Below are 22,482 nucleotides of genomic sequence, written 5' to 3' on the forward strand. Positions count from 1 at the left end.
CGGGGTGGGTAGTCTGTTTATAATATATGTGGCCGATTGAAAAGCCTCTACCCAAAACTGAGCCGGAACATGTGCATTGAAAAGCATGGCTAGACCCGTTTCCACAATATGCCGATGTTTCCTTTCCGCACGCCCATTTTTGTTGAGGCGTGTAAGGACATGAAAACCGATGAAAGGTGCCATTGTCTTCAAAGATTTTACGGACCGTGTGATTGGTGAACTCAGTGCCACCATCACTTTGGAAGACTTTAATCTTTCGCCCGCATTGTGTTTGAACAAGCTTTATAAATGTTGGAAGAATGGCATAGAAACCTGTTTTGGTTTTCAAAGGATAGAACCACGTAAACCTGGAGAAATCGTCAATAAAGACAACATAATATAAATAGCCATCACGTGACCCAACCGGGGATGGACCCCACAAATCACAGTGAACAAGATCCAAAGGATGCAATGAACGATTTAAATTAACATCAAATGAAAGTCTTTGGCTTTTAGCCATTTGACAAGAAACACAAATACTAGGTTTGGGCAAAATAGAAGTAACAGATAACACCCCCAGTTTATTCAAAATTGAAATGGAATCAAAACAAACGTGACCCAGTCGTGCATGCCAAATTTCAAAAGAAGCATGATTAACACTTGTAGCAACCAAGGCTTGAGGCGTCTCTTTCAACACATACAAGCCATTTTCACACACTCCTTTTGTAACACCCCGACCAAAGGCGGATTATACATCGGGGCGCCACATATTGCTTCATTACTCGCGACACTATTGGTGTCAATATTTATTAATACACATTTTATCGCGCACGCGCAGCGGGGAAAATAAAGAACATAAATCAATATATTATAAATTATAACATTCAAACAACATTAACTTGTCTTGATACATTTTAATTCTAGGTCCAAAAGTAAAAACGTCCTACGTGTCCACAAGCTCCAAAACAGCTACTGCAAACCTGAACATGTGTTAAAATAAACGTCAAACACTTGCGTGTTGGTGAGAAATCAAGTTTAATAGATAATCATAGATAATCACAGTAAATCTGCGCGCAACACGTGTATGTCTAGAGTTTAACAAGGGTGTAATCAGATTGTGATCAAGCCTAAGATAGTTCATAGATCATAGTTCAATCCATGCTCCCAATTGAGCATAAAAACGAGAAAACATCTGTGCAAGTGTAAACAAAGAAAACCGTAAACGATAGGTCTCCCGTGTTCAACTAATGGTACCAACGGAACTGCGGAATAGGCCGAACAAAGCGGTTAATGATACACACATACAAATAAACAGCCAAGTAAACGTCCTCAACACATGGGATACTGCGCGACTAAAGTTCATAAACAAGTTTAAGACTCAAGTTTTGTATGAACACATGAACATCCCAAAGCATTTAAAATAAAAAGGGATTAGATACGAGATAACTCACATGATAAACGATGCGGTGATAGATAAAGCAAGAACCAACTTTAAACAAGCACAAGTTAACCTATAAATAAGATTATTGTTTTAACGATTGGTTTTAAGTCTTGAATATAAGTTAGCATAATTAATAAGTAAACTATTATATATAATATATATTACCGGAAAAGCACGAAGAACAAGGAGGAAGACGGAGGCAGAGAGGAAGACGGCAGAGAGAGCAAGGAGCAAGAGAACAGGAGAGATTAAGTGTTTTGTGTGTGATGTGTTATGAAATATTATTATTATTTATAGAAAAACCCTAGGAGACATAATCCCTAGAAAAGGGGAAAAGATCTCAAAAAAGTAAAAGATTCCAAAAGCAAAAGATATCAAAAGATATGGCAGCTGCAGGGAGCAAGATAAAGCTGACAGGGAACAGTAACAGGCATGGGCGGATCAGATAAAGGTACTGGTCAAGCATGGCAAAAGCAGATCTCAAAAGATAATGTCAGTCACTTTTTCTGCCAACCAATGGGGTTGGTACGCATGCTGCGCCGAAAGTAACTATTCAGACATAAAGCAGATTAGGTCAACAGCTCAAAAGATAAGACAACACAAAAGCAACGGCTAGATTCAACACAAGAAAACTCAAAGGGTACAGCGCGAGAAGGCTAAGGCGCGAAGGCAAACACAGAAGGTCAAGAGAGCGCGAACGCGAAGGTAGACAAAAACAACCTTAACGCGTCGCGGAAAGAACTAAATTTCCATGCGCACTGCGGGAAGAACCACATTTCTTAGCGCGCCGCGGGAGGAACTAAGATTCCTAGCGCGCCGCGGGAAGAACTATAATTCTTCGCGCGTCGAGGGAACTACAAATCCTTAGCGCGTCGCGGGAAGCGTTCGTCTCGCGTAACGCAGGAACAGATGGTCTTCACGCAGGATTCCTTGTAAGGGGTCTGGCGCGTGGAGCTGCGCAGACATCCTTAGGCGGGAAGGAACAAAGGACAAGCAAAGAGTTGAAAGAGGAAACAAGGCTTAAGGGCGGGACAGCGACAAGAGGGAACAGAAGGCGGAAAGAGAGAAGAGGGATGGGACGGCGGAAAGAAAGAGAGAGAAAGAGGCGGGAAGGAAAATATATATATATTATTATTAAAAGTAAAATATAAGTATAAATATTAAATAATAAAAGAGAGATCGGGTCAGAGAACGGGTACCTGGGTCGGGTCGGATCGGGGCAGATGTCACAGTCTCCCCTACTTTAAGAAATTTCGTCCCGAAATTTATCTCGAAGTAGGTTGCGCAGAGAACAGGTGCGGGTACTTGATCTTCATTTGATCTTCCCTTTCCCATGTAAACTCGGCTCCGCGCTTGGACTCCCAGCGAACTTTCACGATAGGGATACGACTGCGCTTGGTTTGCTTAACCTCGCGATCCATAATCTCAACAGGCTTCTCAATGAAATGCATGGATTCATCAACTTGAACTTCATCAAGTGGAATGTGAAGGTTCTCGTCAGCTAAACACTTCTTGAGATTGGAAACATGGAACGTTGGATGCACATTACTGAGCGCGAGCGGCAGGTCAAGTCTGTAGGCAACTTTTCCCACACGCGCGAGAATCTTGAATGGACCAACATAACGAGGAGCAAGCTTACCCTTCTTCCCAAAGCGGACAACACCTTTCCAAGGCGACACTTTGAGGAGAACAAGATCACCAACTTGAAATTCGAGAGGCTTTCGCCTACGATCTGCGTAACTCTTCTGTCGGCTTCTGGCAGTCAGCAAATGATCACGGATCTTGGCGATTTTATCGGTTGTCTCTTGAACAAGTTCGGGTCCTGTGATTTGAGTTTCACCCACTTCGCTCCAACAAATTGGGGAGCGGCATTTACGACCGTAAAGTGCTTCAAATGGGGCCATACCGATACTGGAATGATAGCTGTTGTTATAAGAAAACTCGATCAAAGGCAGGTGTGAATCCCAATTACCTCCAAAATCAAGAACACAAGATCGGAGCATATCCTCAAGAGTTTGAATGGTTCGCTCAGACTGTCCGTCAGTCTGAGGATGATATGCTGTACTCATGTCCAAACGAGTTCCTAGCGCAGATTGGAGAGATTTCCAAAAGCGAGATATAAAACGGCCATCGCGATCGGATATGATGCTCAAAGGAGTACCATGGCGGCAGACAATTTCCTTGACATAAAGCTGCGCGAGATGCTCAACACGGTAGTTTTCACGAATGGGCAGAAAGTGAGCAGATTTAGTCAATCGATCCACTATTACCCAAATGCTATCATGTTTGCTTGCTGTCAAAGGTAACTTGGTAATAAAGTCCATCGCTATACCTTCCCATTTCCACGTAGGAATTTCTGGTTGTTCGAGCAAACCAGATGGGCGTTGGTGTTCAGCTTTCACTTTAGAACAAGTCAGACACTTAGCTACGAACACAGCAATATCCTTTTTCATGCCAGGCCACCAATAAGTTATGCGCAAATCCTTGTACATCTTATCAGCGCCGGGATGAATAGAATACCGAGATTTGTGCGCTTCACTCAGGATATCAGCGCGAAGATTCTCATCACAAGGGATCCAGATGCGATTGAGATAGCAGAGAATTCCACTCAGATTAGGGACAAAGAGTGCTTCCGCGCCACACGCTAACTCGGCGCGAAGGTTACCATTACTGATGGATGCGCGCTGCGCGTCACGAATACGCGATTCAAGGTTGCTTTGAATCGGCGCGAAGTGAAGCTGGGTGCGCGGCAAGATACAGTTAAGTTGGCAGGGTTTTCGGCTGAGCGCATCGGCTACCACATTAGCCTTACCAGGATGATACCGGATCTCACAATCGTAATCGCTGATGAGTTCGTTCCATCGGCGTTGCCTCATGTTAAGTTCCTTTTGATCAAAGATATGCTGAAGGCTTTTATGGTCAGTGTAGAGGATACACTTAGTACCATAAAGGTAGTGTCTCCAGATCTTCAAGGCAAAAACAACTGCACCAAGCTCGAGGTCGTGAGTTGTATAATTCTTTTCATGAACCTTAAGTTGCCTTGATGCGTAAGCGATAACCTTGCCTCGTTGCATAAGAACACAACCGAGACCTTGGTTGGATGCATCGCAATACACGACAAAATCATCATTACCCTCAGGTAGCGCAAGAACAGGAGCTTCACACAACAAACGCTTGAGCGTTAGAAAGGCTTCTTCTTGCTTCGAGCCCCAAATATACGGTTTACCTTTGTGCGTCAGAGCTGTTAAAGGCAAAGCGATCTTCGAGAAGTTCGAAATAAAGCGCCGGTAATAACCAGCTAAGCCTAGAAAGGAACGGATCTCAGAAGGAGAGGATGGCGTAATCCAGTTCTTGATTGCTTCAATCTTGGATGGGTCGACATGAATACCCATCTTGTTTACAACATGACCAAGAAACTGTACTTCATCAGACCAAAATTCACACTTGGAAAGCTTAGCATAGAGTTGCTCGGCTCTAAGCTTTTGCAATACCAATCGGAGATGTTGCTCATGCTCGGTCTTGGTCTTAGAATACACCAGAACATCATCGATAAACACGATCACGAATTTATCCAAGAAAGGCCTACACACCCGATTCATAAGATCCATGAAAACGGCGGGTGCGTTGGTTAGACCGAAGGACATGACCAAGAATTCAAAATGGCCATAACGAGTTCGAAAAGCAGTCTTCGGAACATCTTCATCGCGGATACGCAACTGATGATAACCAGAACGGAGATCGATCTTCGAGAAACAGGAGGCACCTTGGAGTTGATCAAAGAGGTCGTCAATACGCGGTAAGGGATACCGGTTTTTAATGGTGAGTTTGTTCAACTCGCGGTAATCAATACACATGCGAAACGATCCATCTTTCTTTTTAACGAACAACACCGGAGCACCCCAGGGCGAAGAGCTAGGGCGAATGAATCCTTTAGCAGTCAACTCTTGAAGTTGGCTGGCCAATTCTTGCATCTCAGCGGGTGCAAGACGGTAAGGAGATTTAGCTACGGGGGAAGCACCAGGGACAAGATCAACACGAAACTCGACTTCACGAGCGGGAGGGATACCAGGAAGATCATCAGGAAAAACTTCAGGAAAATCACGCACAACAGGGATATCGCGAAGCTTCTTTCCTTCATCGGGTTTAACCACATGGGCTAGAAATGCAATACACTTCTTCCGCATGAGTCTTTGGGCCTCGGCGCAAGACATAAGTTTAAGACCACTGGAGGGTTTTTCGCCGTAGATATGAAGATCACCATTTTCTCGAGGTATGCGAATCAATTTCTTGGCGCAAATAACTTCGGCGCGATTCTTCGAGAGCCAGTCCATACCAATGATAACATCAAAGCTTCCAAGAGGCATAGGGATGAGGTCGATCAGAAAATCGTTTTCGTTAAGGTTAAGCGTGCAATCTTTAATTACCGAGTTTATTAAAACAGTTTCGCCATTAGCCAATTCAACTGAAAAATCTTCTTTTAAGTCATCGCGCGGTCGCGCAAGCTTCTGCTCGAAGGCGCGAGAGATAAAACTTCGATCGGCGCCAGTATCAAAAAGCATAGATGCATAAAATCCGTTAAGCAAAAATGTACCATTAACTACGTCGTTATTCGCTTGCGCTTGGTGCGCGGTTATGCTAAAAGCTCGGCCACGCGTCACTTGGTTCGAAATTTGGTTCACCGGATTCGCTTGAGTAATCTGAACTTGTAGCCTTGGGCACGCGTTCCGGAAATGACTTGGATCACCGCAGTTAAAGCACGATCTGGGTCGTGGGTTTTGGTAAGTTGGCTGTTGGTGCTGCGGGTAGGCTGGTGGTGTTGGCGCAATCGGATTGGAGGGAGGGGTTCTACAGTACTCAACGGAGTGACCTACGCGGCCACATCGGTTACATTGTCGACACGGGACTTGAGGTGGGTGATGAAGTCTACAGGTTGGGCAAAAGGGTTGGTTTCCTGTGTAAGGTTTCTTAGTTGGCGGGGCAGGGAGTGCGGGGTTGGTTAAGGCATAGTTGTGGACTACAGAAGGTGCTGGGTAGGTTGACAGAGGTTGAGGGGCGTATGCTAGAGGCTGGTAAGCGGGTTGCTGGACTATGGGCGGGTTGGTAAGCGCGTAAGCTTGTCTGCGCCTACGTTTCTGGTTATGGTTTGAGGGTTCTGGTTTGGTTTCTGCGGGTTCAGGGGCAGTTTTGGTGGGTTTGGTCTTCTCAGTTCCCCGCAGGAACAGGGTTCCTGCTCTGACATGGTTGTCGCTGAGCACAGCGGCCAATTCGATGGCGTCAGAGAGGGTAACTGGGTTTCTGGCCCATACAGAATCTTGAATTTCCATGGGGAGACCCCCAAGGAATTTCTCGATGGCTCGGCGGGAAGGGGTAACAAGGTGAGGGACCAGTAAGCTTAGCTCGTGGAAGCGCGTCGCGTACTCGCGCGCTTCACCGCTGTATTGCTTCAAGTTCCAGAATTCTTCCTCCAGGCGCTTAACTTCGTTGGGAGGGCAGAATTCTCGCGTAAGAATTTCCTTGAATTCCTCCCATGTCATGCTAGAAGCAGCCTCTGCGCCACGCGCATGAGCTACTCCATTCCACCATGTAAGCGCTCTGGATTCCAGGACACTGGAAGCATATAGGGTTCGTCTGTCTGAGGGGCATTGGGTGTGGAGGAAAGTGTTTTCAATCTTCTCAAGCCATTGGAGCATCACGGTGGCTCCTTCAAGACCTGTGAACTTCGGAGGGTTACCCGCATTAAAGGACTTAATGTTATAACTGGAGGTATTAGCATTGTTTTGGCTCAAAGCTTGGGCTATTGCGGCGGCCATTTCCTGGGAACGTTGCTGTCTACGCATGCGCGAGGCTTCTCTTCTCTGAAATCGGCGAGATAGCGGAGGCATTCTATAAAAGTTTTAAATTTTTAATTAATATCTTGGTTTTAGCGCAAAGTTTTAATCTTATAAAGCTTGGTTTCACGGAGTTAGATACTATCAAAAGTTAAAGTAAAATAAATGATCCTAAATGCAGACTTAATAAAGGTAACAAATTCGAATCAAGAACCGACAATTCACGTATCACCGTGACTTTCCGAGTTCTCAATTTAAAATAGCTAGTAAACGAGTATTGGAGATTGACGATTCATGTATCACCATGACTTTCCAATCTTCAATATAAAATATACAAGAAAATGAGTATTGGAGGTTGACAATTCATGTATCACCATGACTTTTCAAGTCTCCAACCTCAGAACATAATCGTAAATGGAAATTGAAAATCAACTATTCATGTATCACCATGACTTTTCGGATTTTCAAATTCAACAAACGAATATGTAAGTAAAATCAATAAAAATCGAAATCCAACAAAAATCGAAATATCGCGAAATAAAACATAAAATCATATACTGCGCAAGCGCGAGCATATTCATAAATAACGAGTAATTAACAATAAGCGCGCAAACATGAGATTTCTTCTCATGCGCGAGAAGGGACTCTTAGGTATTCTAGGTCGTTACGTCTAACCACCTATCCTAAAGTCAACGAGCTCTGATACCAATCTGTAACACCCCGACCAAAGGCGGATTATACATCGGGGCGCCACATATTGCTTCATTACTCGCGACACTATTGGTGTCAATATTTATTAATACACATTTTATCGCGCACGCGCAGCGGGGAAAATAAAGAACATAAATCAATATATTATAAATTATAACATTCAAACAACATTAACTTGTCTTGATACATTTTAATTCTAGGTCCAAAAGTAAAAACGTCCTACGTGTCCACAAGCTCCAAAACAGCTACTGCAAACCTGAACATGTGTTAAAATAAACGTCAAACACTTGCGTGTTGGTGAGAAATCAAGTTTAATAGATAATCATAGATAATCACAGTAAATCTGCGCGCAACACGTGTATGTCTAGAGTTTAACAAGGGTGTAATCAGATTGTGATCAAGCCTAAGATAGTTCATAGATCATAGTTCAATCCATGCTCCCAATTGAGCATAAAAACGAGAAAACATCTGTGCAAGTGTAAACAAAGAAAACCGTAAACGATAGGTCTCCCGTGTTCAACTAATGGTACCAACGGAACTGCGGAATAGGCCGAACAAAGCGGTTAATGATACACACATACAAATAAACAGCCAAGTAAACGTCCTCAACACATGGGATACTGCGCGACTAAAGTTCATAAACAAGTTTAAGACTCAAGTTTTGTATGAACACATGAACATCCCAAAGCATTTAAAATAAAAAGGGATTAGATACGAGATAACTCACATGATAAACGATGCGGTGATAGATAAAGCAAGAACCAACTTTAAACAAGCACAAGTTAACCTATAAATAAGATTATTGTTTTAACGATTGGTTTTAAGTCTTGAATATAAGTTAGCATAATTAATAAGTAAACTATTATATATAATATATATTACCGGAAAAGCACGAAGAACAAGGAGGAAGACGGAGGCAGAGAGGAAGACGGCAGAGAGAGCAAGGAGCAAGAGAACAGGAGAGATTAAGTGTTTTGTGTGTGATGTGTTATGAAATATTATTATTATTTATAGAAAAACCCTAGGAGACATAATCCCTAGAAAAGGGGAAAAGATCTCAAAAAAGTAAAAGATTCCAAAAGCAAAAGATATCAAAAGATATGGCAGCTGCAGGGAGCAAGATAAAGCTGACAGGGAACAGTAACAGGCATGGGCGGATCAGATAAAGGTACTGGTCAAGCATGGCAAAAGCAGATCTCAAAAGATAATGTCAGTCACTTTTTCTGCCAACCAATGGGGTTGGTACGCATGCTGCGCCGAAAGTAACTATTCAGACATAAAGCAGATTAGGTCAACAGCTCAAAAGATAAGACAACACAAAAGCAACGGCTAGATTCAACACAAGAAAACTCAAAGGGTACAGCGCGAGAAGGCTAAGGCGCGAAGGCAAACACAGAAGGTCAAGAGAGCGCGAACGCGAAGGTAGACAAAAACAACCTTAACGCGTCGCGGAAAGAACTAAATTTCCATGCGCACTGCGGGAAGAACCACATTTCTTAGCGCGCCGCGGGAGGAACTAAGATTCCTAGCGCGCCGCGGGAAGAACTATAATTCTTCGCGCGTCGAGGGAACTACAAATCCTTAGCGCGTCGCGGGAAGCGTTCGTCTCGCGTAACGCAGGAACAGATGGTCTTCACGCAGGATTCCTTGTAAGGGGTCTGGCGCGTGGAGCTGCGCAGACATCCTTAGGCGGGAAGGAACAAAGGACAAGCAAAGAGTTGAAAGAGGAAACAAGGCTTAAGGGCGGGACAGCGACAAGAGGGAACAGAAGGCGGAAAGAGAGAAGAGGGATGGGACGGCGGAAAGAAAGAGAGAGAAAGAGGCGGGAAGGAAAATATATATATATTATTATTAAAAGTAAAATATAAGTATAAATATTAAATAATAAAAGAGAGATCGGGTCAGAGAACGGGTACCTGGGTCGGGTCGGATCGGGGCAGATGTCACACCTTTAGCTAGTGTTCTTTTTGTCACCCGATCCTGAATGTAAAAGAAAGGTTGAGACAAGATGACATCAACCGGATAATCAGAAGTTAGTTTACTAACTGACAACAACTTCTTTGTCAAATTCGTAATGACCAAAACGTCTTGCAATTTAATTTTATTTGATATAATGGAAGTACCCGTGTGGGTTATAGGTAGAGATATACCATTTCCAAATTGAACACCGTGATTACCATGATAAGGAACGGAGTGGTGAAGAGAATCGAAGTCCGGGGTCATGTGAGCTGTTGCTCCAGAGTCGACATTCTAGTCGGGGCTGTTGTTGTTCACGTGACATTGTGCGTGAAAGGCTTTCGCCAAATCTTCATCAGAGGGCGAGTGTTTCTTGGCATATTTGTAAAATTCTGGACAGGCTGTGGCATAGTGACCTGGGGTACGGCATATTTGACATTTTGGTGGTCTTTTATCAAAGGGACGACCACGGTTGTTAGAAGAATTTCCCCCACGGTCGTTGTAAGAGCCCCGCGATTGATTGTTTCGATTGTATCGGCCACGTGAACCACCCTCACGGGATTGTTGTGCAGCAAAGGCCACGGGCTGAGTTGGGCCGCTGCTGCCATGTATGGTCTGCAAAAAAATCTCGTGACTTTCCGCTTGGGTAACTAAATCACGGAACAACGGGGGCGGCTTGATTGCTCTTATAGAGACCGAAAAATTTTCAAAGGAGGGACCAAGCCCACAAAGGTACCAATGCAATTTATCCATCTCCTTAACTGGTTCACCAATGGCTGCAAGCTGATCACATATACCTTTGAATTTTCGGCTGAACTCGGAGACGGAGGAAGCACCCTTGGTTAATTGACGAAGGGTATCGCGGAGGGAGTACATACGCTCCATTGATGAATTGCTGAATGCAGATTCTAATGCCAACCAAATATTTCGAGCACCCGAAATACCAAGAACCTCAGACGCGACTTCTTCGGTCAGTGAGGCATTGAGAATAATGACTGCCTTTCTATCCTGAGTTATCCAGGGAGCCAAATCTGGATTTGGAATAATTTTATTATCAACCGTAGTTGTTGGTAGGGGCTGAGAAACCGACCCGTCAATGTGGTGAAGCAGGTCTTGGAAGGCGAAGATGGGAAGCATATGATTCTTCCAAACTAGGTAATTGGTTGGGGTGAGTTTTAGAGTGACAAGATGGAGAAGAGTACTCATGGAGAATGACTCCGAATTTGTGGAGGAGGAGGCTGAATCGGCCATGAGAGGTGAGGGAGGACAATGAAGAGGGAAACAGAGGGAAGAGAGGACCGATGGTTAGGCTGATACCATGTAAAGTAAACAACCTCAATGATTTGAGGGATTGCATTGATCTCAATATATAATAGGTTACAACAATCACTCCTAAGATCAAGGAGGATCAACTAATTACAAGGAAATATAGTCCTACCATTTATATGTGAAACTAACAATAGATTCCTATTTTACATTTATAAAAGGACATGAAGGTAATAACACACCTTTGTTGACTTTCTTTCCCCACATGCAAGGCACATGTCAATTCCCCCTATTATTTTAAAATGTCCATAACTTTTTCATACGATATTTTTTTTAAAAGTCACCATAATAATAAGCGTTTTTTATCTTTAATATGAGTATCATATTGTTATATAAAAATAAAAAAAAATTAATGGGTTTTTTAATTATGTTTTTTTGTTGTTCATTGTGTCATTGTGTAATATATTGTTTCCATTGTGTTTTACGTTTCAAGTCATTGTGTTATATATATTCATCATTGTGTCTTACGTTTTAGGCCATTGTGTTATACGTATTCACCATTGTGTCTTACGTTTTAGGTCATTGTGTTATACGTATTCACCATTGTGTTTTACGTTTCAAGTTATTGTGTAACATGTATTAATCTTTGTGTTTTATGTATTAGATAATTTGTTGTTATTTTATCATTATTTTTACATATTATTATTACACAATGGTGTTACTAGTATTTAAAAAAACATAATGATGAGTTGAAAGACACAATGACAAAAAAACACAAGGACGAAAAAAGACACAATGATAAGCGAAAAGACACAATGGTGTACATACGCGAAAAAAGACTCAATGGCGTGCGAAAAGACATAATGGCGAAAAAGGACATAATGGTGTATGAAAAGACACAATGGTGTGCGAAAAGACACAATGACAAAAAGAGACATAATGATAAGCAAAAAGACACAATGGTGTGCGAAAAACACAATGACGAAAAAAGACACAATGATAAGCGAAAAGACACAATGACGAAAAAAGACACAATGATGAAAAAAGACACAATGATAAGCGAAAAGACACAATGGTGTGCGAAAGACACAATGGTGTGTGAAAAGACACAATGACGAAAAAAGACACAATTATAAACGAAAACACACAATGGTGTGCGAAAAGACACAATGACGAAAAAACACAATGATAAGCGAAAAGACACAATGGTGTGCAAAAAGACACAATGACGAAAAAAGACACAATGATAAGCGAAAAGACACAATGGTGTGCAAAAAGACACAATGACGAAAAAAGACACAATGATAAGCGAAAAGACACAATGGTGTGCGAAAAGACACAATGATAAGCGAAGAGACACAATTGTGTGCGAAAAGACACAATGGTGTGCGAAAAAAGACAAAATGATAAGCAAAAAGACACAATGGTGTGCGAAAAGACACAATGACGTGATTTTTATTTTAAGTTTTATATAACAAAAATCATATTCATATTAAAGATAAAAAATGCTTGTTATTATGATGAATTTTTTTTAAAAAAATATCATACGAAAAAGTTATAAACGTTCTAAAATGATGGGGGTATTAACATGTGCCTTGCATGTGGAGAGAGAAAATGTGTACAATTACCTTTATACTTTTTTTTCCTTTGGTCCTCACTTGACACATGTCAATTATTTGTGGCTTCTCACCTTTTTTATTTTTATTACCCTTTGTAGAATAACTTGACCCTAATATATATAGCAATTTTAATAAGGTATCTTGGGTTTATGTATGTATTGAAGTTTAAATTTTTTATAGAAGTTTAAAAGATTAATTTAAAAATCAATTATATATAGTATTTGATGAATGAAGACAAAAAAAATGTGTTGATCATGTGTTTGAATTAAACAATCATTTAAGACAGATCTACATCAATTTTCACGATTCATTCCGAACCAGTTTTTTTCTTCTTCCTCTTCTTTCTTTCTTTCTCTTTTTTTCTTTTTAATGCTGGTAATTTTCTAATTAATTAATATCGTAGGTCGTTTTCTCACCTTATATATATTACATATCTTAGTTGGTCTTTTAAAAAAAATTAATGGATTAATTAATTCAAATACAATTAATTACATATACTTCGACTCAAAGGGGATTACACCTCCATTTTCACATTTTAACTCCAAGTCCAACCACCTTTGCCACTACACCAAAGAGTGTGGAGGTAATTAGTTCAAATAAGTAAAATTTAAATTGAAATTCTTTTTAAAATAAGATGATGTTTTATTAACATAAATGCAAATAAAACTAACATTTCACTAATTAAATTCGAACAAAAGTTGCTTACGTTCCAAAAAAAATACTTTATTTTGAATACGTTTTGATTTTCATTAAGCTTTATAACGAAATATTGACAAAAAGATAGATAAACAAAACGGTGCATTTAGATTTTTTTTAGTTAATGAGCACAACTTTATCAAAGAAAAATCAAATTAAACTAAATAAAGTAACATCAAATAATGATACTGTATATAATAGTAATAATATAGCAATATTATAAATTATTTCACAATAACAATATTATAATTATTATAATAAAAAATAATAGTAACATAACAAATGGGTGTGAAACTGCGTTCGGGAGCTCAGGTTTACCAACCTGCTAAAGATGAAATTTTGTCATGTACTGACAATCTGAAATTAGTGGAGTGGTGCAGCTGTTGGTATCGATTAATACGGGCTAAATCCAACGGCCATTATGTCTTTACATAAGCAGATACTTGGAGTGTCCTGTATAACTTTGATTGTGATGATTACGAGTATAAAATGTCGGCTATTATATAGATGACACTAGTAGGTGATAATCTAAACGTTGAAATTGGTAAAATCACACAAATTAAGTTTCCCGTGTTTTAACCGAAGCAAGTCCTCATGTTAGTAGATTTAGAACGCTATAAAATATACGATTGCTTTATTTTAGTAACTGTTATATAATCTAGTTCTATAACAAATCTGATTAAACGAAATAAGCGTGATTTCATCAGTTGTTTCTAAATCCTTCAAACCCTAGAGTAAATTAGTGCCACATATAACTTGTTTCATGTCTTTGTCCGTAATTGACAATTGAGAATACTGAATTACTGATAAAATCCACCCCATTTGATGGAGAAGCCAACAAGCCAGTGAAGCCACATCACAAGCACAACCAACTTCAAATATGTGCCAAGAAAAACCGAATGAATAACATACGATCAACAACCTTGTCCAAAGTGATACATAAGACCATGTAAATGTTGGAATGTTGTCAGTATTCAGATCGTTTGAATTTATATAACAATAAGGGTGTATAGATTCCGGTGGTCGTACCGTCGGAACGGGAGTAAAGGATCGAGGTCAGGTAGTGGTAGTGCTGACGTGTCGGTGTCGGGCAGTGGCCGGAGGACTGAGCCGGTGTGGTGGTGGAGGAGAAGGAGTGGGTGGCTCAGGTGGAACCGGGCGTGCTTATTACTTTTGTGTCTTTGCCACGTGGCGGTAACCATCTTAAACGAATCCGGTTCAGGTAATTTGTCATACTCATACTCTGAATATTATTTTTTATATATAGTATTTTTTTTAGTTATTAGTTATAGGTTTCGTCATGGGTTCCCTTTGGTATCCATATAATTATTATATGACGGTTTAGTTTAACTAACTGTATATATAAATATTTTTATTTTATGGTTGCTTGTGAGGTTGATATGCTGCTTTATGCTAAATTAAAGAATCTTAGAATATATATGAAGGTAGATATTGTAGGCTTCATTCAGTCTTTCCTATGATCAAGACTATTTCAGTATCCATATTAGAATACATTATATCTTAAGTTCAACATCAATAAATGAATATTGATTGAACTATCAAACTAATTTGTGTTCTCAAGTTTTTATTTTGAAGAGAAATCAGTTGGAAGTGAAAGAAATATATTGTGTTTTCATTTGAGCTTTAGAACAACCTTATAGTAGACATTCATGTTTTTCGCTTCTTAAAATTTGTACCTTTAGAGTAATAATACGTAAAAACAATCACGTATTAACAATCCATGTTAAACCAGAATTAAAGGGTTAAACAGAATCATCAGTTACATACAACAATTTCCCCTTCGAGTACAACGGTGTTTTCCAATGTTATTCCTTTTGAGGCATAGGCGGATCTTTATTAACAAACGTAGAAAAAAGTATAAATATACAATGCCTTATAGGTAAAATTAAAATTAATTAAAGACAGAATTACAAATTTTGTCCTTTAAAATAAGACGAATTACGGTTCGTGTCCTTTTCTAAGTTTCCTTGCAGGCGGTGTACTTTAAACTTTTTTTTCCTACAAGTTATGTCCTTTACGCTAACTGGGTTAGAAAAACTCTGTTAAATCCCATCACGTGAGAAGCATGTGAGGGTAGTTTTGTCTTTTTGCCTACCCTTCTTCTTCTTCTTCTTCTATTAACACACACACTTTGGATTCATCAACTAACAATCTAGGGTTTCACTTCTCCATCTGATTGTTAATTGATGAATTAACATAACCATCAAAAGATTCAGAGATTCACACACGCTTCACATGTCAGCAGCAAGATCCAATCCTTCCCATTCCAGCCCTCACACTTTGACAACCGTACAAACCCTCTTATCTTCACTTCCTCCATTCACCTACTACTTTTAGCCTCTCTCGCCGCCGTAACCTAGCGGCGATCTGCCGGTCGGACCTCCGACTAATCTATCAATATCTATCTATCTATCACCCTTCCCTCTCCTCTATCCCCTTATCAATTCCAAAAACAAAACAAAAAAAAAAAGTTGAAAAATTTGGAAAAAAGTATAAATTATTTCTAGGGTTTTGAGATGGCGGCGCAGGTGGTTCAACAGCAGCAGCAGCCTCAATCGGTCAACGGCGGCGGTGTTCCTGGCGCCGGTGGTGCACCGCAGTTTGTGCCGACGTCGTTGTACGTTGGGGATTTGGAGTTTAGTGTTACCGATTCGCAGTTGTATGAGTTGTTTAACCAGATAGGACAGGTGGTGTCGGTTAGGGTTTGTAGGGATTTGTCTACTCGAAGGTCGCTTGGGTATGGTTATGTTAACTATGTCAACGCTCAGGATTGTTAATTGATAATCCAAAGTGTGTGTGTTAATAGATACTGAAGAAGAAGAAGAAGAAGAAGAAGGGTAGGCAAAAAGACAAAACTACCCTCACATGCTTCTCACGTGATGGGATTTAACAGAGTTTTTCTAACCCAGTTAGCGTAAAAGACATAACTTGTAGGAAAAAAAAGTTTAAAGTACACCGCCTGCAAGGAAACTTAGAAAAGGACACGAACCGTAATTCGTCTTATTTTAAAGGACAAAATTTGTAATTCTGTCTTAATTAAATGGATTGACTAATTTGTTAACCGGAAAAGATTTGTTAGAAGAAATTTATTACGAAACTTTTATTGAACAATTTGTATTAAATAAAACAACAATAAGTTTTATATATACACACACGTATACGTATAAACTAGCATATAGTTTTTAACTCCTTCAATTATAAATTATTTAGCCTGTCACTATCGGTCTTTAAAGGAGATGGCGTTCGTTGGCACTACCATGATTTAGTTACTTTCTGTTATAAAAAGGCTTGTGATTCAAGAGCCTTGAATTCCAAATTTCTCATGGCAATTGCTATTTTGTTTCTTTTCTTTTGGTTGTTATTCTACATGTAAAAGTGAATGTTTCTTTGGTAGGTGACACAGTCATCAGAATCATTATTTTATATCATTCTTAGATAGAAAACTACAATAATCATGAGAAGTGTAAAATATGTGTACATGTTGCTTTGAACTGAATGTGATAAAAGCATGTATGTATTAGTCTCTCTACATATTATCTTACATAAATTTATGTACAAGTGAATTATGAGTGTGATTTTCTACTTAAAGTTGATTTTATATCGTTCATGAAACTCATTTAAGTTTATTTTTTTCTTCTACGCAAAGAAACACTTCTAATCTCAGGTTGGCGTTACAAACTATATTACAGGTTGATACCCGTCAGCGTGATAGATTTTATCAACACCAACCAGAATTCTTTATTTTGCCGGTATGCATTAATTACAATATATTATTTTATATAATATTACTAACAACAATAATAATAGACAGTAATATCCTACCAATTATAGCAATGATATTGTAAAGTCTAGAAAGGGTGAGACGTAGGAAAACTATACCTCTATCATAGGAAATAGAGAGACTGATTGCAAATAGACGCCGACTACAAACCATATCCAAGACATCAGATATATTAGAATATTTAAATTATGAATACTTGTTTAATCAAGCACATATATATCTTCATACAAACATGTCGTGACTCTTACGTACCGAAAATATCCTTAAACATTGTCCCGATTGTACTGCAAGCATCATGATGAGGGATCCCCCTATTAGCAATTCTTTAGGGGGGGGGGGGGGGGCTGTGTTTTCTTTACGTATACTTTTTCTCCAAAATGTTGTTACCTTGTCGGAGAAATGGTCTGTTCTCAAGCGTTTATATTACTTTGTCCAACCTACGTGTATCTAGTTTGTTTTTTAGTGATGGACAGGTTGACAAGAATGAACAACATGCTTTGCCACTTTTAAACCAGAAATAGTAATCTAATTTTAAGTTTAACGAGATATAATAACATAGTACCATTTTCATAACTGTCAATGAGCTGGGGCACAACATCAAACCAAACATGGTCATACACATGGTTTCATAAGTTTTGCCGGGAACGTACATAAATATGAAATAATCTATCAAGAGATCACTTTACATTGTGTAATTTGGTTGCATGTTGAACCTTGCCCGGACTGGGTTGATTATTATTTAAGGGGTCTAGGTTTCATACATACATAACTAGTCATTTAGCATCATGTCAAACTGCAAGCTACGGTTTACAACAAAATGACAGATTGCAGTTGACAAAATATTTGTTTGTAAGCGGTAGTTTATTCATTTAGTAACTGCAGTTTATTAACGTGTTATACTATATATAATATATCAATAATGGGCAAATTAAGTTTTTTAAGTAATGTACAATACTTTATGCATAAGTTACAACATCAACCAGGGGCAAAAATGACATTGTAACATTTAATCTCACTTGCATTTGCAATTTCTTTAATATATTAACAAGTTTCATCCATTGAAATTACAATATTGGTCCTTTGTCTTTTACTTATATATTATTTTATTTTCACTTTTAACCAAACTACCCTCACGGTTTTTAAACAGTCATAACTTTTTCGTACGTTAATATTTTTTAAAATAAATGGCATCATAAAAACGAGCATTTTATTATCTTTAATTTGAGTATCATATTGCTATAGTTTTTGAAGTAAAAAAATTTGTGCAAAAGTGTGTACGGTTTGCTTTTGATGGTTTTAAAGTAAACCATGAGCCAATTTGCACGTTTTTTTGTCGTCGAAAACCGAAATTAAATTGTTTCTAATTAAAACCAAACTAAACCGAACCATTGCCAATGATTAGGTTCCGATATAGTTTGTACTTCGATAAAAAAATTGAGTTTAAAATTTAAAATAAGAATTATTAATCAGCATATACCTTAACTTCAAACTAATCATCAACTAATACGTTATTAAGAGAATCATACTATGAACAAAGATAACTTTGGTCACATAAATAATAAACCTTATGAGAATAAATAGAAGACGAAATCATAACAAGAACAAATATTATAAAAAAAACACTGTAAATTTGGCTAAATTAAAGTTTTAATAGATGAGTTTGCTCGTATTAAATAAAACTTTGGTTAACTATATTTGAACTATGTCTAATATATATTATATCCAATACTAAATAAGTAAATAATTAATATTTAAATATGTACGGCCAGCTCCGGTTTCAACCGTGAAACCAAACTGGTGAACGGTCTCACAGTTTCAAACGAAATAATAAACACCTAAAAATTTGTTACATGATTATCAAAGTATGTGTTTCCAGTTTCCCGCTGCATCGCGCGGACACTATTCTAGTATATTCATATGTTTTAAACTAGCATAATTTATTATTTATTACTATTTTTTATTATTAAAGTATTATAATTTTATAATGGCTAGTTTCTAACGACTATTTTGTATATGATATTATCAACATTAACATTTATTCTTTCATTAAACCAATTCGAACAAAAAGAAAAGATTAATTTATTTCATCTAATAACAAATTAATTATATAGAGTACACCAAATTATAATAATCAAAATAATTATACGAGTAAACTCTATTAAATGTGAAAACTTAAGGACTGAATTAAAATATAAACTTTGAATTAAGATATATATTTTTAAAAAGTTATATTAGTTTGAAATATATAAATAGTTATGTAACTTTAAAATATATATAAATAGTTATGTAACTTTAAAATATATAAATATACATAATAAATAATAATATGAGATTCTCTTATAATGATTCAGAAAATAAATTTGTAAATAAGTTATCAAATTATATTTTACAAATTATGTAAAATACAGTTTCATACAAAGATAAATTACAGTTTAGCTTTACACCGTAAACTGGAGTTTACAATGTGAGTGTGTTAAGGGTGGATATGAACTTTTTTTAAATGGGCATGATTGATGGTTTAAAAACTACATATTCACTTGTGCTTTTTGTCTTAGAATTCACTTGGGTCATGGGTAAAACTTTGACCAACAATTTCCTTTTTCATCATTAGATGATGGATTATTTCTTGCTTTTTTTAACACACTCAATTGATTTGCATTACTTTACTCATTTCATTTTCTCACTAATCTTGCTCTTTTTTGTTGTTGTTTTAAACCATTATATGAGAACAAAAACAACCAACCTATATCCTTATATATATATTTTTTTATCAATGATTCATTTTATTTTTATTTTTAAATTTACTTCTTACATACAATGTCTATGTTATATACATTAAAAAAAACTATTGAACTAATATGTTGATTATTTTTGTTCAGTTTTTTATATTTACCTACACATGATATGTGTATTCACATGATATGAATACACATTGCATTTTAACCATTTCTTTGTATTTTTAAAATTGAAGAAATGAACAATTTATTTTGTTCTTTCTTTTCTCGCAAAAACTGTCTTATGCATAAAACCTTCCCCTGTGTGTGAGGAGTAAAGACATCAGATCTCCTAGATCAAATCAATACATATTCAATTCTGCACTGCAAAAAGAAAAAGAAGCAATGTCCTTCTAGATAAACACTAGTGGTTAGGATCTTATTATTCTATTTAAGTGGAATACATTATCCACAATTCCACATATAATATGGCCTAAACAACAACCCTATTATGCATAAAGATACCCTTTATGGTAGTGTAGTCACGCAGACTACTTAGTCCTTTTGTACCAACACACACACAACTTTACAACTCACTTTTACCCATATTTTACTCAAAAATAAAAACCATTATTTTTGTTATTCCAGAAAATAGCTAGACTTATAATTTTTGTTTTTCGTTAGCCGAGAGACGTTTAATAAGTGGCAAGCTCAAAAATGGTGGCAAGAGAACTACGACAAACTGACGGAACTTTACAATGTCCAAAGATTAAACCGACATGCATTTCCCTCTCCAACGCCTCCAAGATCTGAAGACGAGGTGGAAAAAATATCATTGTAATCAATTTAATTAAAATCTTGAAGAGGTAGGTCCCCGCAAAGCCCAGTTGGACCCGCAAGACACACCTTGAAGAGGTACGTCTGCGCAAAGACTAACTGGCCCTGCAGGACCCACCATGTTCAGAGAGATGAAGACCTTACACGCAGTACGCCAGCTGTTCCCGCAGGAAAGCCTCCCTTGGTACAGTACCCTGCCTGTTCCCGCAGCTATGGGTACAAGCCAGGAAGGAAGGCTACCCGCACTAACAGTAAGGCTACACGCATAAGGCACTAGCTCTTACACTTCAGCAATGTCACCTGAGGAAGGAATGAGCAAGGCGGGAATATTCCCGCCCAAATGAGCCAGTCCGTACACTTCTGGAAGATCTTTTGTACTATACCTGCCAAGGTATGGACAAAATAGACAAGATCTGACCAAAGCAGCCCATGAATCAATCACAGGGTGACAGCTCACCGACAATAGTACGAGGAGGAGCACGCTCCAGTACAAAATGTCACTATCAGCCGCTGCCTACCCATCAACTCCCATCGTGGCACGTACATAGCCCGTAGTTGGTGGAAAAGGAATATTATACAGCTGGTCGTACCTGCTTGGAAACCTACCTTCGGCTATAAATACTCCAACACCTTGGAACGGTATCATCATCTCATATCATCTTATCTTATCCTCTAGCTATTTCTCTCAATATACACCTATATTCAGAGCAATCTAGTCTGATTCTCACGCCGGATGGTGGTCACAAGGAGGAACCCCCCCTTCTAAGTGACGAGCTCACGGTGTCTGTTTTGCAGGTCAAGAAGAATAACCATCTTTGCCGGACCTAACTCTCGTGGGAAACATCTACTTAACCCTAAGATTATCCGTAATCTGCCAGGGTCGCCTAGTGTTTCTTCAAATCTTATTATTAGTTACAATATTCATTTGAGGTTAATTAAGGTAATTGTGTAACAGAGTAATTCTAAATTTGAATGTATTGAGGACAGTCCAATAACACCAGCTTTGAGTCAAGAAAGGCTACCTGGAACCTTAAGCCACCCGACAGTGGTTCGGTCCAACCAGGACATATCAGGTCTCACTGTTACTCCAAAAGTGTCAAGTATTTATGGAGCAAAGACAGAAACATCATCCGTGGATGCTTCTAGAAGGACTAGCTCGTCACGCGAGGCTGAGCAGTCAGGAGAGCTATCAATGAGCTATGTAAGTGATGTGGAGAATGAGTGGGTGGAACAAGTTGAGCCAGGAGTCTACATTACTATCAAAGCACTTGCGAGCGGGTCAAGGGAACTTAAACGTGTTAGATTCAGGTTCGCATGTATAAATCATTATGATTCAATAATAAAAGTATTCGTTACATGTTAGTTTTAATTGGTGTACGTGCAGCAAAGATAAATTTGGGGAGGTGCATGCGAGGCTATGGTGGGAAGAAAACCGAGCGAGGATTCATAAGCAATTTTTGTGAGCAGCAAAATATATATGAAGTTGGCTTCAACAAAGTGTTGAATGTTGTTGCTGGTGTTACAAGTGATTATTAAGTTCAAAGAGATATCTAGTCTTTTCTTTTGGATTTCCATTTTTTGATAGAAATTAAATTATTAATGTTGCTAGGAACAAATAATTTCTATTTATATA

At 38.3% G+C, this 22,482-nt stretch overlaps 1 long non-coding RNA gene and 1 pseudogene across 1 annotated transcript; one reads left to right on the plus strand and one right to left on the minus strand.

Moving 5' to 3' along the window:
• Nucleotides 1-611: 611 nt before the first annotated feature.
• Nucleotides 612-10,941, minus strand: LOC143562249 (uncharacterized). Its single transcript, XR_013140449.1, has 3 exons — nucleotides 10,110-10,941; nucleotides 9,909-9,939; nucleotides 612-699 (listed from the first exon to the last, which is right to left on the minus strand). It is a non-coding gene; the product is annotated as an uncharacterized LOC143562249 (long non-coding RNA).
• Nucleotides 10,942-11,996: 1,055 nt separating this feature from the next.
• LOC143561698 (protein Brevis radix-like 4) lies at nucleotides 11,997-22,333 on the plus strand (annotated as a pseudogene).
• The last annotated feature ends 149 nt before the right edge of the window (nucleotides 22,334-22,482 follow it).

This window comes from Bidens hawaiensis, unplaced genomic scaffold (genome assembly GCF_021521415.1).
Source record: "Bidens hawaiensis isolate Kalapana, Puna unplaced genomic scaffold, B.hawaiensis_p1.1 tig00001179_1, whole genome shotgun sequence".
Classification (NCBI taxonomy): Eukaryota; Viridiplantae; Streptophyta; class Magnoliopsida; order Asterales; family Asteraceae; genus Bidens; species Bidens hawaiensis.